The 16,799-nt window shown below is 49.2% G+C and overlaps 1 pseudogene; it reads left to right on the top strand.

Annotated features, from left to right (window-relative positions):
• Window positions 1-9,124: 9,124 nt before the first annotated feature.
• LOC142198687 (uncharacterized) lies at window positions 9,125-10,018 on the top strand (annotated as a pseudogene).
• Window positions 10,019-16,799: the final 6,781 nt, after the last annotated feature.

Genomic DNA, 16,799 nt, shown 5'->3' with positions numbered 1-16,799 from the left:
TACTGACTGACCACAAAAACTTATTATATTTAGACAAGGCGAAAAGATTAAATCCCCGTCAAGCCAGGTGGGCTCTATTTTTCACTAGGTTCCACTTTGTAATTACCTACCGTCCCGGCTCAAGGAATACTAAGGCAGATGCCTTGTCTAGAAGTTTTGGTCTTAGTGGTAGTTCTGATGGGGAATCTGAAAATATACTTGCTCCTGGGGTGGTGGTGGCAGTTTTGACCTTGGATCTTGAAACCCGTATTCTCAACACTCAGGATGCTGCCCCTAGTGCGCTACCACTAGGTAAATTGTTTGTCCCTAGTCACCTCCGCTTGGAGCTCTTAGAGGAGATCCACTCCTCTGTTCTGGCAGGTCATCCAGGCATTACTGGTACTGGGAATCTGTTATCACGTACGTATTGGTGGCCATCTTGGCAACGGGATGTAAAAAAGTTTGTTCATTCTTGCGAGACCTGTGCCAGATCTAAGGTGCCCCATCAACTTCCAGCGGGTCTTTTACATCCACTCCCGCTACCCAATCGACCCTGGTCACACATCTCCATGGATTTTATTACCGATCTCCCATCCTCTAAAGGGAAATCAGTAATTTGGGTTGTAGTAGATCGTTTTTCTAAGATGTCCCACTTTATTGCCTTGAAAAAATTGCCTTCAGCTAAATTGTTGGCCTGGTTGTTTATCCGCCACATTTTACGTCTGCATGGTATTCCTTCAAATGTGGTGTCGGACAGGGGCGTACAGTTTGTGTCCAGGTTTTGTAAAGCCTTTTGTAACAGGTTGGGAGTCTTTCTTTCTCCTCAGCCTTCCACCCAGAGACTAACGGTCAAACAGAGAGATTCAATCAATCTTTGGAACAGTATTTGAGGTGCTTTGTGTCTGATTGCCAAGATAAATGGAGTGAATATTTGCCCATGGCTGAATTTGCACTAAATAATCATGTCAACGCCTCAACTCGGTCGTCTCCTTTCCACATTAACTATGGTTTTCACCCCAGATTCTCCTCAGGAACAGGCAATGAATTCGCCTTTTCCTCAGTAGAGGACGTTGCTAAATCTCTCTGTACTGTATGGGCTGAAAGCCTGGCATTGCTGAGAAAAGCCCAGGCTAATCAAGTCAATTTCGCCAACAGAAAGCGCCACCCTGGACCTGACTTTGTGGTGGGTGACAAGGTCTGGTTATCCACAAAAAATCTCCAACTTCGTGTTCCATCTTCTAAGTTCTCCCCGCGTTTTATTGGTCCATATCCCATTTCTGAAATAATCAACCCTGTGTCATTCAAATTATCACTTCCTAGGTCCCTCCATATTCACCCAGTTTTTCATAAGTCCCTACTTAAAAAGTATGTTCCGGCAATGGTCACTCATTCCCCACCCGAACCAGTGATCGTTCAGGGGGAACTAGAGTATGAGGTGGAACGGGTCATTGATTCACGCAGAGTGCGGAATTCCCTTCAGTTCCTCATACATTGGAAGGGGTATGGACCAGAGGAGCGTGTTTGGGTGGCAGCCAGAGACCTTCATGCTCCTAGATTGGTGGAGAAGTTTTTCCGTTCTTGCCCTACTAAGCCAGGGGGTCCTCTTGAGGGTCCGGAGGCCCCTCCTCAAAGGGGGGGTACTGTCAGGATACGGAGTCGCCGCGGTCTCCTTGCTGCGCGGCGTCTCCCTGGGAGACGTGTTAGGGGTTCTATTGGGTGTGCTTAGGTCATTAAGGGTTAATCTTTTCCTTGCCTTCAGTCTCCATGCCGTTAGCCATCAGGTGTGTTCTCTGCTGCTATTTAACCCCCACCCAGGCATGGATCCTTGCCAGCCATTCACTTTGGGTTTCCTGGTCCCCCTGCTCAGTCTGTTTCCCTGTCTGTTCGTCTTCTGTCTGTTTCCTTGGTTTATTTACCTGGCTTGTATTTTTGACTATTCCTTGTCTTTTGATTTGGTACCTTTTATTATATCTCCTGGCTTGACCTCTTGCTCGTCTGACCTCGCCTTCTCTTCTGTGTCTTGCTGGGACTTGTGGTCCTCCCTGGTTCCATGCTGTTTAGTCTTTTGTTTTGCATTGCATTTACACTGTGCTTTCTGTTTAGGTGTGACCCCCGTGACTCCAGTCCCTAGGACTTTCAGGGCCTCCTCTTCCCTTATCCTAGCCGCTGGATAGAAGGTTAGGAGCCGTGGTAGGCGCACTTCAATTAGGAAGTGCATTGGTCTGCCTCATCTCAGATATTACAGCATAGTTATAGCTGCAGGTCCTGCGACCCCTTTTGTCATTAGTTGCACAGTGTTGCTTTCCCAGCTGTGTCACTTTGCACTGCCTGACCCTGACTCCAATCCTTACAGGTGACCTGCCAAATGCTTAGTCAGTCCATTGAGCTGGAGTTTAGGTGGAGTCAAGGTCCCAATACCAGGCTGCCATAAAGTCTCATTTGGTTTCGGGGGCAGAGAGAGAGCCTCTATCTGTCGCTCTCTACAAACATAGTCTATCAAAGGGAAATTTCTCTATTACATGGAATGAAGGAACATAGATAATGACTAGGGTTGAGCCGATCTTGAGATTTCTGGATCGATTTTAAAATCCGATTTCCGATCATTTTCCAGCCGATCGCGAACATGAAATTTGCTCAATCGCCGACTGGGATCCGATCTCTCCTGAACCCGATCACTCAACCCTAACAATGACAGATCCGATTAGTCCTGAAAGACTCCGAGGGAGGCAGAGAATACGTGCTAATGAAATAGTCTTCGATGAAGGCGCACCGGTCACAGAGGAAGTCAACGGTGAAACCTAGCGTGTCTCCAACAAACGAATACCTCAGGAGAGAGGCCTGGAGTGAAAGGGGGATTGCGATACCGGGATAGCAGTGGGGAAATTGGGCTTTGCAGACGATGGCAACAATGCACATTTCTTCCACATATGTATACATACGTATAAACAGTTATCTTCACAGCCACTGGAGTTGTATGAGAGGCCGACCCTGAGTTCAAAAGTAGAGCTAGTAGGGAAGATGGGGTTAAAAGCGTCGACTCCAAAGTGACCCATTGTTGGCAGTCTGTCTCGTTATAGATAGCACAGAACTGTGAGAGCCGAGCAGCAATATAGGATCTATAAAGATGAGGGACTGACAGCCCACCCGATCCCTATGGCTATGTATATGTGCTAGTTACCTGTGCCAGGTGCTGAGATATTCAATGGAGGCCACTGGTGGATGTGTCAATGCGTTCCTCTCCATGAGACACCATGCTGGGACTGGAGCAGTGAATATATCGGGTGAGGAGACTGTACTCCAGGAGGGGCGACACTGCTCGGAGGAGAATAATGGGCTTTTTATTAAGTTACTCTCAGTGGCCGATCCATTTACATTTCTGGTGTGGCGTATTGTGTATTCTAATCACATGGATAGAAGAAACAGGGTCAAATGAAGAAGGGCTGGTACCTATAAAAGTAATGTCTCAGTATCTCCGGGCTATGTCACTGATATATTATCATTTATTTCGTAATCAGCATGTGTGTTTCCGGCCTAATAGGAGTGTCATAAATTCCTTTAAGAATAAATCACTGAATCCATTTTTAATTTCAACAGAAAATCCCAGTGCGATCTCTGAGGGAAACGTCATGTTATCAGTAAGTGATAAAGGAGAAGATGAAGATATGATGGAGCGCTCCTCAGGAGAAAACCTCATTCCCTTGCATCCCACCAGCGGCACAATATGGGGTATTTTCTGCCCCTGTGTGCTGGTAGGACAGGCGGAATTTTTAATTAGCCAAGTTTTAATCACCTGGCTGGTCCCTATGAGAGGGCACCACACTCCTCCCCCTGTGTGTTTTTTTTTCTGTCCTGTGTGTGGACAGGTGGGGAGGACTTGGTGTCCTCCTATAGGGCTCAGGGCTAAGGTAAGCCTACCTGGTCCTGGGTCCTGTTCTTGTCTCCTCCTGCTTCCATGGTCCTAGAGGAAGCAGAGAAGATTAGCAAAGCTTTCAACCCTCCCTCCCGTCCTCCCCCCTCCCTTCACTTACCTCCTGCAGCGTGCCGGCATCTTTGGCCGGGGAGCGCGCGGTACGGCGCTTCCCCAGCGTGTATCTGGCTCCGGCGTGTGGACGGCTGCGAGGCGGAACCCTAGTCAGGGTCCTCTGTGTTGGGAGGACGGATTTCACGGCCGCACACTTCCGGTGCGACCGCACTTCGGCGACTGTTTGAATCAAATTATGGTCCCCTTGGCAAAGGGGCTTTGGGGGAATATAGGGAGGCAGGGGCCTCCTCTCCTCTCTCCCCTCCCCCCTCTTTTGGATGGCTGTATGAGGTTTAAGGAGGGGGGGGGGGGGCGGGTTAAGGGCGGACTCCCAGGTGGCCCCGTCCCTCCGGGAAAAAAAAAAAAAGGCAGCACATTAAAAGGTAGTGCAGTGCTTTGTATCCCTGCCTTCCTAGATCCCCTAGTGGGGCTCCTAGTCTTTGACTACGGTCCAGCAGCAGCTAAGTACAACTTGCATCGTCGTGTATTGTGCCGCCGGTGGGCAGTTCAGGCATTATCACCTACGCCTGGTGAGAAATCTCTTATTATCTTATGTTTGTACTCTTCTTACCCAGTAATTTTTGCTTAGGCGAGTGTAGCAGTTGCTACCCCTTTTCCACCATGTCTTCCTCCACCACCCCCCTGGATCCCAGGAGAGAAAGAAATCCTCCACTAAGAGGAAACATTTTTCCTGTCGGGACTGTGACATCCCTTTACCTGTTGGTAAGCGTATACAGGGGTGTAGGTGGTATGGTCCTCCCTGGCAGAGGCCCCCCTACTGAGGAACACTCCCCTAGAGACATAGTGGTGTGGGTAAAGGAGTACATGGTGGTACGGTACAGAATACAAGTGGAAAAGTGGTTTCCTCACTTCTGGTAAGCTCCTCCTCCTTTCTTTTAGGATGAGTCGTTAAAGGACATTCGTACCTCCATTACTCAGCTCTCTAAGAAGCAGCGCACTGAGTGGCGCTCTGCTTCCCTTCCCTCCCTGGGAAGACTGCAGGTCGAGGATGACTCCTGCCCCTCTGAGGTGCAGTCGAGTATTGCCAGCAAACCCATTTTTCAATGGGATAAAACGTCAACATTGCTGAAGGCCATCCGGTCAAGGGACCAGGATGGTATGGGGGAAGCCTCCGCGTCTACCTCTGGGGGGCAGAGGGCCTTCCATGTAGACGCAGCCCTATCTGGCATTATGGAGCAAGAGTGGAAGTCCCGGAAAAGGCTCATGTCGCCTCCAGAGTGTTCAAACATCTGTACCGACCGCAGGGGTCCTCCTCCTAAGGTGGACCTCGTGGTGGTGAAGTTATCCCGCCGGACCATAGTTCCCCTGGGGAGGGGTCCAATCTGCAAGATCTCCTGGACAGGAGAATAGATTCCACCTTTAAAAGGCGTACTCCACCTCATCTGCGCAGTCGGCGGTAGCAATAGCCTCCACTGAGGTTCGGATTTTCTCCATCCCCGTCTGGCGCAGCTGGAACATGACATAGATGCTGGCATCGGTAGAGATGAGATCCTGGCATCGATGGCTCCTGTTCATCAGGCAGCTGACTTCCTGGGGGAATCCTCAAGACAGCAGTTACAGTTATCTGCCAAAACGATGGCCCAGACTACGGCTGCAAGGAGACCATTGTGGCTGTGCCCTTGGAGAGCGGATTTGCTGTCCAAACAGGCACTCTGCGGCTTACCCTTCAAACCTGGTAATGTTTTCGGCCACGGGTTGGATGACCTTATGGAGGGTCTGGCTGAGGATAAAGGCAGATCTCTGCCGCAAGCCTCCAGGAGTAGAAGACCTCCTCCGGTGAGGGGTCGCGGGGCCTCTCCCAAAGCCCAACCACAAAGGCGGTCCAGGTTCCGGTCCAGAGGTTCAGGCCAGGGGCGTGCCAGGGAGGAGCCAAAAAGGAAGCCAACCTTTTAAAGGTACGCCGCTCTTTGTGGCCGAACATCGTGGGTGGCCGTCTGGCCCACTTTGCCACCGTGTGGAATTATTTCATCAAGGGTCCAGCAGAGCATCCTAGAGGCAGCGGTCCTGGATGACAGGTCAAAAGGGGACCTTGGAGAAGGTCCCTCCTCAAGAAGTAGGGCACGGAGTCTATTCCCCTGTTTTCCTAGTCCGCAAACCATCCGGGGACTGGAGGATGATAATAAACTTGAGATTTCTCAACCGGTTCCTATAAAGAAAACCCTTCCGGATGGAAACTATAGACTCCGTGACATCCTTCATGCAACAAGACTGGCAACCCTGGATCCCAAGGACGCTTACCTACACATGCCTATCTTCCTTCCACATAGAAGATATCTGAGAATTGCCAGCCGGAGATCTGGCCACAGAGAGCACTTTCAGTTCACTGCCCTCCCTTTACCAAGACGGTCGCACCCGTTGCCGCCGCTCTGAGATTAGAAGGCCTTTTCGTGGTTCCTTACTTGGATGACTGGCTCATAAAAGCTCAGTCTACTTCAGTGCTTCTTCAGCATTTTCAGATCGCCGTATCCTTCCTGCAGAAGTTAGGATGGGTGATCAACTGGGAGAAGTCCGAGATAGTGCCAGCCACCCTAAAGAAATTTCTCAGGTTCATTCTGGATTCCCAGAACATGCAGATCTATCTTTCCAGCCCAAGGAAACTAAAGATAGAGGCGGCCGCCCGATTCCTCCTCAGAACTCGGCGGGTGACCATTAAGACCGCCATGAAGGTTTTAGGCCTGATGTCATCCTCGGCCAGGGCTGTCCCTTGGGCTTTATGGCATTTGCGTCCCCTCCAGAAGGAAGTGTTGAGCACCTGGAACAGGTCTCCACGGGGACTGCAGGAGAAGATCTGCCTTTCTCCCAGTACCCGTCTTTCCCTCAGATGGTGGATACACCTGAAAGACGGAAGGTCCACGGTTCCAACAAAATGGATCCTGCTGACTACAGATGCGTCCCACGGGGGATGGGGAGCCCACCTGCGCGACAGGACTATACACGGCGTTTGGGCGCATCCGGAAGAGGGGTCATCCAACCTGAAGGAGCTTCAGGCAGTATACCTTGCCTTGTGTCATTTTGCCCCCTCCTCAAAGGGAGGGCGGTCAAGGTCCGGTCGGACAACAGGACAACGGTTATATATATAAACAAGCAAGGCGTCACCAGATCCCCGGCCCTTCAAAGAACCACGAACTTAATCTTCACATGGGCAGAGAAGAACCTGTCCCATCTATCCGCTGTTCACATCAAGGGCTCCCTGAACATAGTAGCGGATCAGTTGAGTCGGGGTATCACCGTATCGGGACAATGGTCGCTTCATCCAGGAGTGTTCCAACAGATTTTCCAAAGATGGGGTCGCCCAGAGGTCGATCTTATGGCTACCCGACTCAACGCCAAGGTGTAAACCTTCTGTTCCCTGTATCAGGAGGACAATCCCTTGGCAGTGGATGCCCTGTCCATCCCATGGAGGCTGATTTACATCTTCCCTCCAGTTCCCATCATACCCAGGGTATTGATGAAGATAAGACAGGACCAAGTCTCGGGTATCGCCATAATCCCCTTCTGGCCAAAAAGGACTTGGTTTGCCCAGCTCATGAGGATGAGTCAAGGCAGGTATTGGAGGCTTCCCCCCCTCCCAGACCTGGTAACTCAAGGAGAGCTGATCTGCCAGGATCTGAGGAGATTCAACTTGACAGCCTGGAAGTTGACCAGTCCCTATTAAGGAATAGAGGACTTTCAAGAGCCGTCCTGAAGACGATGTCATGTGCCCCCACAGTGTCAACAAACAAAAGTTACCAGAGGATCGGTAACATATTTAATGACTGGTGCTGGGAGCATGAAGTGGACTCTGTGGATCCCCCAGTGGAGGTGATCCTGGACTTCCTTCAGGACGGCCTAGACAGGGGGCTCGCGGTCGCAACCCTGAGGGTGCACGTGGCCGCCCTGTCCGCCTGTCTGGGGAGGCGTTTTTCTCAAAACTCTCTAGTAAGCACCTTCCTAAAAGGCGCAGGGAGCTTGAGACCCACAGTATCTGCGCCTGTCCACAAGTGGGACCTCAGCACGGTCTTGACGGCACTATGCAAAAAGCCATTTGAGCCTCTGGAGACTGTTAAACCAAAGTTTCTCACCTTTAAGGTGGCATTCCTCTTGGCAGTAACATCGGCCAAGAGGGTGGGTGAGTTGCAGGCTTTTTCCAGTAAGGAGCCTTATACCAGTTTCTTTGAGGACCGGGTCCAATTGAGATTCCTCCTGGGTTTTACACCCAAGATACCCTCCGCTTCCAACAGAAGTCAGTTGGTCACGCTTCCTGTATTCCATCCAGCTCCCTCTACAGCGGAGGAAGTCAAGCTGCACTCATTGGACTTATCCAGATGTCTAAGGATATACATAGAGCGCACTCGCTCTTTCAGGAGAGCAGAAAACCTGTTTGTCAATTTCTTTGGGAAATTGGAAGGGCTGGCGGCTTCCATATCTAGGTGGGTGAAGGAGGCCATTAAAATATAATTTACGTCCCAAGGTTTACCTCCACCTTCCTTGCTGACAGCGCACTCCAAGAGGGCGGTAGCCACCTCCTGGGCAGAGAGATGCGCTTTGCCACTGGAGCAGATTTGTGCGGCAGCGTCGTGGAGCTCAGACTCCACATTTGTGAAACACTATAGGCTAGCCAGCCATACTGCTGAGGCCTCGGCATTTGGCTGGACGGTGTTGAGCTCAGTTGAGCGCCAAAACCCACCCTAAGTGGAGAATTACTTGTTATCTCCCCATATTGTGCCACTGGTGGGACGCAAGGGAATGAAGGGTTATGTAGATAACCTGTTTTCCCTAAGTCCCAACAGCGGCACAAGTCTCCCTCCCTAGAAATCACTGGAGGAGAGCAAAACAAAACATGTACTGATTGTTACATGCATTTTAATGTAAAACTGATGTGTGTTGTGTATATAAGGATGTATAAACATCACAACAATGTACTAGATGCTATGTATAGGACCTATGTTGGTTACTTTGTATTAACACGCAGGGGGAGGGGTGTGGTGCCCTCTTATAGGGACCAGCCAGGTGATTAAAACTTGGCTAATTAAAAATTCCGCCTGTCCTACCAGCACACAGGGGCAGAAAATACCCCATATTGTGCCGCTGTTGGGACTTAGGGAAAACAGGTTATCTACATAACCCTTCATTACCCCTAATGTACATCCAGGATGTCACAGTACAGATCCATCGTATAATCCCCCGAATCATGAGGAACCTTCTCACCAACCACAGATTGTGACCACAAGTACCAGCTAGAAAGAGGGGAAGAAGTTTCAGTGTGATGTATGTGGAAAAGAATTTACAAAAAAATCACATCTCTCTAAACACAAAGTAATTCACACAGGAGAGAAGCCATATTCATGCTCAGAATGTGGCAAATGTTTTACTCAAAAATCACATCTTGTTACACATGACAGAATTCACTCGGGAGAGAAGTGGTATTCATGTTCAGAATGTGGAAAGTGTTTTACAGAAAAAGCAAGTCTTATTAAACATGAGAGAATTCACACTGGAGAGAAGCCATATTCATATGCAGAATGTGGTAAGTGTTTTGCAGATAAATCAACTCTTGTTAAACATGAGAGAAGTCACACAGGAGAGAAGCCGTATTCATGTTCAGAATGTGGGAAATGTTTTATGGAAAGAAGAGGTCTTGTTGTACATCAGAGAATTCACACAGGAGAGAAGCCATATTCATGTTCAAATTGTGGAAAAAGTTTTACAGATAAACCAACTCTTGTTAAACATGAAAGAAGCCACACGGGAGAGAAGCCATATTCATATGAAGAATGTGGAAAATGCTTTATGGAAAGAAGACGTCTTGTTGTACATCAAAGAAATCACACAGGAGAGAAACCATACTCATGTGCACATTGTGGGAAATGTTTTACAGACAAATCAACTCTTGTTAAGCATGAGAGATGTCACACAGGAGAGAAGCCATATTCATGTGCAGAATGTGGGAAAGGTTTTACAGATCAATCAAACTTTGTTAAACATCAGAGAACTCACACAGGAGAGAAGCCATCATGATTTTCTGTTTTTAATTTTTCAAAAGTCTGTAGTCTTGTTAGAAATGCTCACTTTTTTTGTAACTCATCAGGTTCTTCACAAACATTATCCAGCCAATAAGAGTTTATACAGTGGGGAAACTAAGTATTTGATACATTGGCAATTTTGCAAGTTTTCCCACCTACAAAGAATGGAGAGGTTGGTAATTTTTATTCTAGTACTCTTCAACTGTGAGAGAGAGAATCTAAAAAATAATCCATAAAATCTCATTGTATAATGTTTAGTTAATTAATTTGCGTTTTATTAATGAAATAAGTATTTGATCCGGGACCAATCAGTAAGAACTCTGGCTCTCGTAGACCTGTTAGTTTCTCCTCCCTCATTACCTGTATTAATTGCACCTGTTTGACCTCGTGACCTGTACGTTATACACCTCTCCACACACTCAATCACATCATGACCAAGACCAAAGAGCTGTCTAAGGACTCCAGGGACAAAATTGTAGGCCTGCACAAGGCTGGGATGAGCTACAGGACAATAGGCAAGCTGCTTGGTGAGAAGGCAACAAGTGTTAGTGCCATTATTAGAAAATGGAAGAAACATAAGATGACTGTCAATCTTCCTCAGTCTGGGGATCCAGTCAAGATCTTGCCTCGTGTGGTAAGGATGATTATGAGAAAGGTCAGGAATCATTCTAGAACTATAAGGGAGGACCAGTTCAACGACCTGAAGAGTGCCGAGACCACAGGCTCCAAGATTAACATTATTAACACGCTATACCGTCATTAAAATCCTGCAGGGTTTGCCTAGTCTCCTCACGGGAAATCCCTTGCCATCAATTCTTTTGCTTTCTCCAAATACGGCATGCCCTCTCGCCATATTCCCCGCTCAGCCATGTGCTGAATACCCGCTTAATGGTGTGCTCCGTTCCCAGGGTCCGAGGGGTCTCATTTCCGCTCTTTATGAGCAGTTAATTCACGCAAAGGTCTCCTTGACTGAGGCCCCAGCCCTGGCACGTTGGCGCACCAATATCCCGGAGCTGACGGATGAGACGTTTCAGGATGCTCTGGAATCTTCCTTGTACATTTCACCCTCGGCCAATAATAAACTGATTCAAATATTTATTTTACATCAGTGTTACCTGACCCCGGCCCGTCTTTTTAAGATGAGTGGTCTACCTGGCCCAAATTGCCTAAGGTGTCCGTGTCCTCACGTGTACTTCTGGCACATGGTGTGGAGTTGCCCAGTTGTGCAGGCCTTCTAGAGAGGGGTGATGGACCTTCTGGACGATGTTTTGGGCTGTCCTGTTCCGCTCTCTCCCAAGGTCTGTCTGTATGGTGTGCTTGAGGAGGAGTTGTGGCAACATCATGTCCGGATCTTCCTTCGGGAAGGTCTGTTTTATGCCAGGAAGGCCATTGCCCTCCGGTGGATGGCCCCGTGGTCTCCATCGGTATCTCAGTGGTGGAGACTGGTCAATTCAATCCTTCCATTTAATCAAATTATATATAAGGGTAGGGGCTGTCCCCAGAAATTCCTTAAGGTCTGGGGTGCGTGGTGTGCTTCTCCTGCTACCCAGTACTCTCCCCCCTCCATGCGCTCGGCGCCTTTACACCTCGAGTAGGAGTTGTCGTGTAGCTTTGCTCACTGCTGCATTTCCCTGTGTGTGTTCTGGTGGTGGACTGCGGTGGGTTGGCGTCGTGGCAGATCTTTTTTTGTTTGTTTGAAATTTTCTTTGTACTTTATTTTTGTACTTATTTGCCTGTTTTTTCCTGACTCATCGTTTGTTATGTTACTTCTCCTTCAATAAAACGAGTTTAAAAAAAAATAAAAAATCCTGCAGGGCACGCGAGGTCCTTCTGATCACACCAGCACATGTCCAGGACCATTTGAATTTCACCAATGACCATCTGGATGATCCACACGAGGCATGGGAGAAGGGTAAGACCAAACTACAACCTTTTTATTATCTACTCCACTCACTGTTTGTGGTGGAAGAAGAAGGATGAGTACAACTCCAAGAACACCATCTCAACTGTGAAGAATGGGGGTGGAAACATCTCACTTTGGGGGTGTTTTTCAGCAAAGGGGACAGGACGACTGCACCGTATAGAGGGAGGATGGATGAGGGCATGTATTGTGAGAGTTTGTCCAACCATCTCCTTCCATCAGTAAGAGCACTGAAGTTGGGTCGTGGCTGCGTCTTCCAGCACGACAATGACCTGAAACACATAACCCGTGCAACTAAGGAGTGGCTCCTTTGAAGGGATCTGAAACTCAATATAGCCGAGGTTCAGCCCCGAAACCAGAAGGATCTGTAGAAGATCTGTATGGATGAGTGGGCCACGATCCTTACTGCAGTGTCTACAAACTTGGTCAAGAACTAAAGGAAACATCTGACTTCTGTCATTGCAAAGGTTTCTGTAGCAAATATGAAGGTCTTTATCTCCATTGGGCCAAATACTTACGTCATGCAATAAAATGCAAATTAATTATATCATACAGTGAGATTTTCTGGATTTTTTTTTTAAATTCTATCTCTTACAATTGAAGTGTATCTACGATACAAAATACATTCTCCATTCTTTGTAGGTGGGAAAATTTGCTAAATCACCAATACTGATTTTCCCCACTGTACGTGAGTGGAATCATCCTGGACGTGACGGAGATCAATGGAGAAGTCTTGTGGATGTAACGGAGAAGAGCCTTGGTTTTTTTTACAGTAATCGTCACCGTGAATGTCACTTTTTCTAGAGCTGAGCGAACTTTTTGAAATTTTTTGAAAATTTGTGCTTTTAATCTAAAATGTTGGGGGTTCGCAACTTACAAACCGGATGGGAAATAGATGGTGGCACAGGGGAGGTGCAAAAAACAATAACAAATAGATATACTCCCCTTCCCTCATGTCTTCTGGGTTCCTGGCAGTATCTGGGTTCTCTTGCAGCCTTCTGGGTGACATTATGCACCCTGAGGTCATTCTGGAGGCCCAAAAAGAGACCTCAACGGTGACACAAAGAATAAGATGTCACCCAGGAGGCTGAAAGATACCAGAAGAGGGCTGATACGGGGCGCCGGACACCATAAGGATGTCTAGAAGATGTGAGATATGGGGGGTATAACTGTTTGCTATTTTTCCACACCTAGGGCCTCCACCTAATATTCTCTGAGGTTTGAAGAGACCCCACAGTAGAATAATTTCACCTCCGATTCATGACAGACTTATATAAAGTGATTCTTCAGAGGTTCGCTCGTCTCTACTGGACTCATACGTTCCCGCACGCTGCATGAGAATCCAGAGTGACCATGATAAGGAAGGACGCCACGTGTAACCTGTATATCCTATAACATGTGGACCTGCCAATATCTGATCTTCAGTCATACAGTGTCCAGGGTGGGCCATTTATATGGAAACACATGAATAAAATTGGAATGGTTGGTGATATCAACTTCCTGTTTGTGGCACATTAGCATATGGGAGGGGGAAAACTTTTCAAGATGGGTGGTGACCATGGCGGCCATTATAACTCGGCCATTTTGGATCCAACTTAAGTTTTTGCAACGGGAAGACACATCAAACTTATTGAGACTTTCATAAGAAAAACAATGGTGGACTTGATGTTATCGTAACTTTATTCTTTCATGAGTTATTTACAAATTTATAGTTATATTTATAGTGTCAGAACTGAATTTGTGGATGTCAGGACTCACTGGGCGTCTGGAGACCAATGGCTGGGACTTGTGGTGCAGCGGTAGTAGCTGGGACTTGCAGTGCAGCGGTAGTAGCTGGGACTTGCGGTGCAGCGGCTGTAGCTGGGACTTGCGGTGCACCGGTAGTAGCTGGTGCTTGCGGTGCAGCGGTAGAAGCTGGGGCGTGCGGTGCAGCGGTAGTAGCTGGGGCTTGCAGTGCAGCGGTAGTAGCTGGGACTTGCGGTGCAGCGGTAGTAGCTGGGGCTTGCGGCGCAGCGGTAGTAGCTGGGGCTTGCGGCGCAGCGGTAGTAGCTGGGGCTTGCGGTTCAGCGGCTGTAGCTGGGGCTTGCGGTGCAGCGGTAGTAGCTGGGGCTTGCGGTGCAGCGGTAGTAGCTGGGGCTTGCGGTTCAGCGGTAGTAGCTGGGGCTTGCGGTGCAGCGGCTGTAGCTGGGGCTTGCAGTGCAGCGGTAGTAGCTGGGACTTGCGGTGCAGCGGTAGTAGCTGGGGCTTGCGGCGCAGCGGTAGTAGCTGGGGCTTGCGGCGCAGCGGTAGTAGCTGGGGCTTGCGGTTCAGCGGCTGTAGCTGGGGCTTGCGGTTCAGTGGCTGTAGCTGGGGCTTGCGGTTCAGCGGCTGTAGCTGGGGCTTGCGGTGCAGCGGTAGTAGCTGGGGCTTGCGGTTCAGTGGCTGTAGCTGGGGCTTGCGGTGCAGCGGTAGTAGCTGGGGCTTGTGGTGCAGCGGTAGTAGCTGGGGCTTGCGGTTCAGCGGTAGTAGCTGGGGCTTGCGGTGCAGCGGTAGTAGCTGGGGCTTGCGGTGCAGCGGTAGTAGCTGGGGCTTGCGGCGCAGCGGTAGTAGCTGGGGCTTGCGGTTCAGCGGCTGTAGCTGGGGCTTGCGGTGCAGCGGTAGTAGCTGGGGCTTGCGGTTCAGTGGCTGTAGCTGGGGCTTGCGGTGCAGCGGTAGTAGCTGGGACTTGCGGTGCAGCGGTAGTAGCTGGGACTTGCGATGCAGCGGTAGTAGCTGGGGCTTGCGGTGCAGCGGTAGTAGCTGGGACTTGCGGTGCAGCGGTAGTAGCTGGGACTTGCGGTGCAGCGGTAGTAGCTGGGGCTTGCGGTGCAGCGGTAGTAGCTGGGGCTTGCGGTGCAGCGGCAGTAGCTGGGGCTTGCGGTGCAGCGGCAGTAGCCGGGGCTTGCGGTGCAGCGGCAGTAGCCGGGGCTTGCGGTGCAGCGGTAGTAGCCGGGGCTTGCGGTGCAGCGGTAGTAGCCGGGGCTTGCGGTGCAGCGGTAGTAGCTCGAGCTTGAGTTGCAGCGGTAGTAGCTGGGGCTTGCGGTGCAGCGGTAGTAGCTGGGGCTTGCGGTGCAGCGGTAGTAGCTGGGACTTGCGGTGCAGCGGTAGTAGCTGGGGCTTGCGGTGCAGCGGTAGTAGCTGGGACTTGCGGTGCAGCGGTAGTAGCTGGGGCGTGCGGTGCAGCGGTAGTAGCTGGGGCTTGCGGTGCAGCAGTAATGTAGAACTGATTAGGAACAATCGATCCCAGCTCAAGGCGCAATACTTAGGCACTCAGTGATCAGCTGCAGCAGTTCAAATAATCAACAGGCGGGAACCAAGATGGCCACAGACAGGAAACACACCAAACGCCATTTTACTAAGGGACCAGGACTGACAAAACAAAAAGTTCATCAAAACAAGATCCTGACATTATAAGTAATCGAGGGATATTGATGTTGCCCAGGGGTTCCCGGGAATTTCTTTCTGGAGGTTCGCCCTGCCATGTGATAAGATATTGCAGCTGGTGCCTACAGATAATGGAATCCACATAAAAGTGCTCTTAATCATCCGCTATGACCGGACCAGGTAGAAATTCCTCCCTGCCCTTTCCCTACATTTCTAATTCTCTGTCCCTGAAATGCGATTGAGCAAAATCTCAGTTTCATGTCTTTTCTCCCACTTTCCCCGGCGCCTGCTGATGTCTCTCCCTGCACTAAGTACAATGGACAATGCCTGACTCTAAGATGGCGGAGGGTATGTATAGGGCTGTGACATCACCGGGCCGGCTGCTGATTGGCTGCACTCATGGCATTGTTTGGGATCCCGCGTTCCCAGAGCTTCCTCCCCCTTGTCCTAACATGTGCAGCAGCTATTTTAGGAAAAAATGTGATTTGATACATTGAAGTGCGAGGAAATCCGGCTTCACTGCGAATGGAAGATTTCCTGAAATTCGGATCGAATTCTACTTCATCAGCCTCGATTTGCTCATCTCTAATCCTTACGCATCAACAGGATTAAAAGGTCGCCTTTTATCACACAATTCTTAGTATAGTAACATAACGGTGTCATCAATCGGTGCGATACAACACTCCCATCATGTGTGGGTAGATGTAATACCGCTACCTAGTATATTGTATCGGGTTAGCTCTATGTAACATGGTGCAAATGCCAACACATAATAGAATAATTACCAGATGTGGCCCCAGAAGAGAGCTCCAGCCCCACATCCCCATGTGTATCGCCCCCTACAGGGCTCTGCCAGGGGTATATATTGATACCAGGTCAGTGTAAATGTCCCCAATGTGATTGGATCCCCAGACATATCGGTAACTGATACAGTCCAGTATATAACATGACTGGCTACATGGACACCACTGGATGTGTCTGGATGTTATACCATCATGTAAGTTAGGTGTGGTGTAATGTGGGATAACACTCAGCCAGGGGCGCTCCAATCCCCCAGATATTATAGGGCGGGTGTATATGGAGGGCACATAAGGGCTGGGGCTCACTGGTCACCACTGTTGCTTCGCAGCAATGAGGTCCTGGGTTTGACCTGGCCAAGGACAACATCTGCCTGGAGTTTGCACGTTCCCCCTGTATTTGTGTAGGTTTCCTCCGGGTACCTTTAACCCCTTGTGAATGTGTAAAATTTAGGGCTAAAGGTATTGAAAAAAAAAAATGAAATGTCTAAATTTCACCTCCAGATTGTTTTCATTCCAGTGAAATGCATAAAGGGTTAACACACTCCCCCAATGCTGTTTTCAGTTATTTGAGGGGGGCAGTTTTGAAATTGGGATAATTTATGGGGGTTACTAATATGTAATATCTAGGCCTTTATAATCCCCCAGAACTGAAG

The sequence above is a fragment of the Leptodactylus fuscus genome, chromosome 3 (genome assembly GCF_031893055.1).
Source record: "Leptodactylus fuscus isolate aLepFus1 chromosome 3, aLepFus1.hap2, whole genome shotgun sequence".
Lineage (NCBI taxonomy): Eukaryota > Metazoa > Chordata > Amphibia > Anura > Leptodactylidae > Leptodactylus > Leptodactylus fuscus.
The sequence above is the reverse complement of the archived record's forward strand: the minus strand, read 5'-3'. Positions and strand labels throughout refer to the sequence as shown.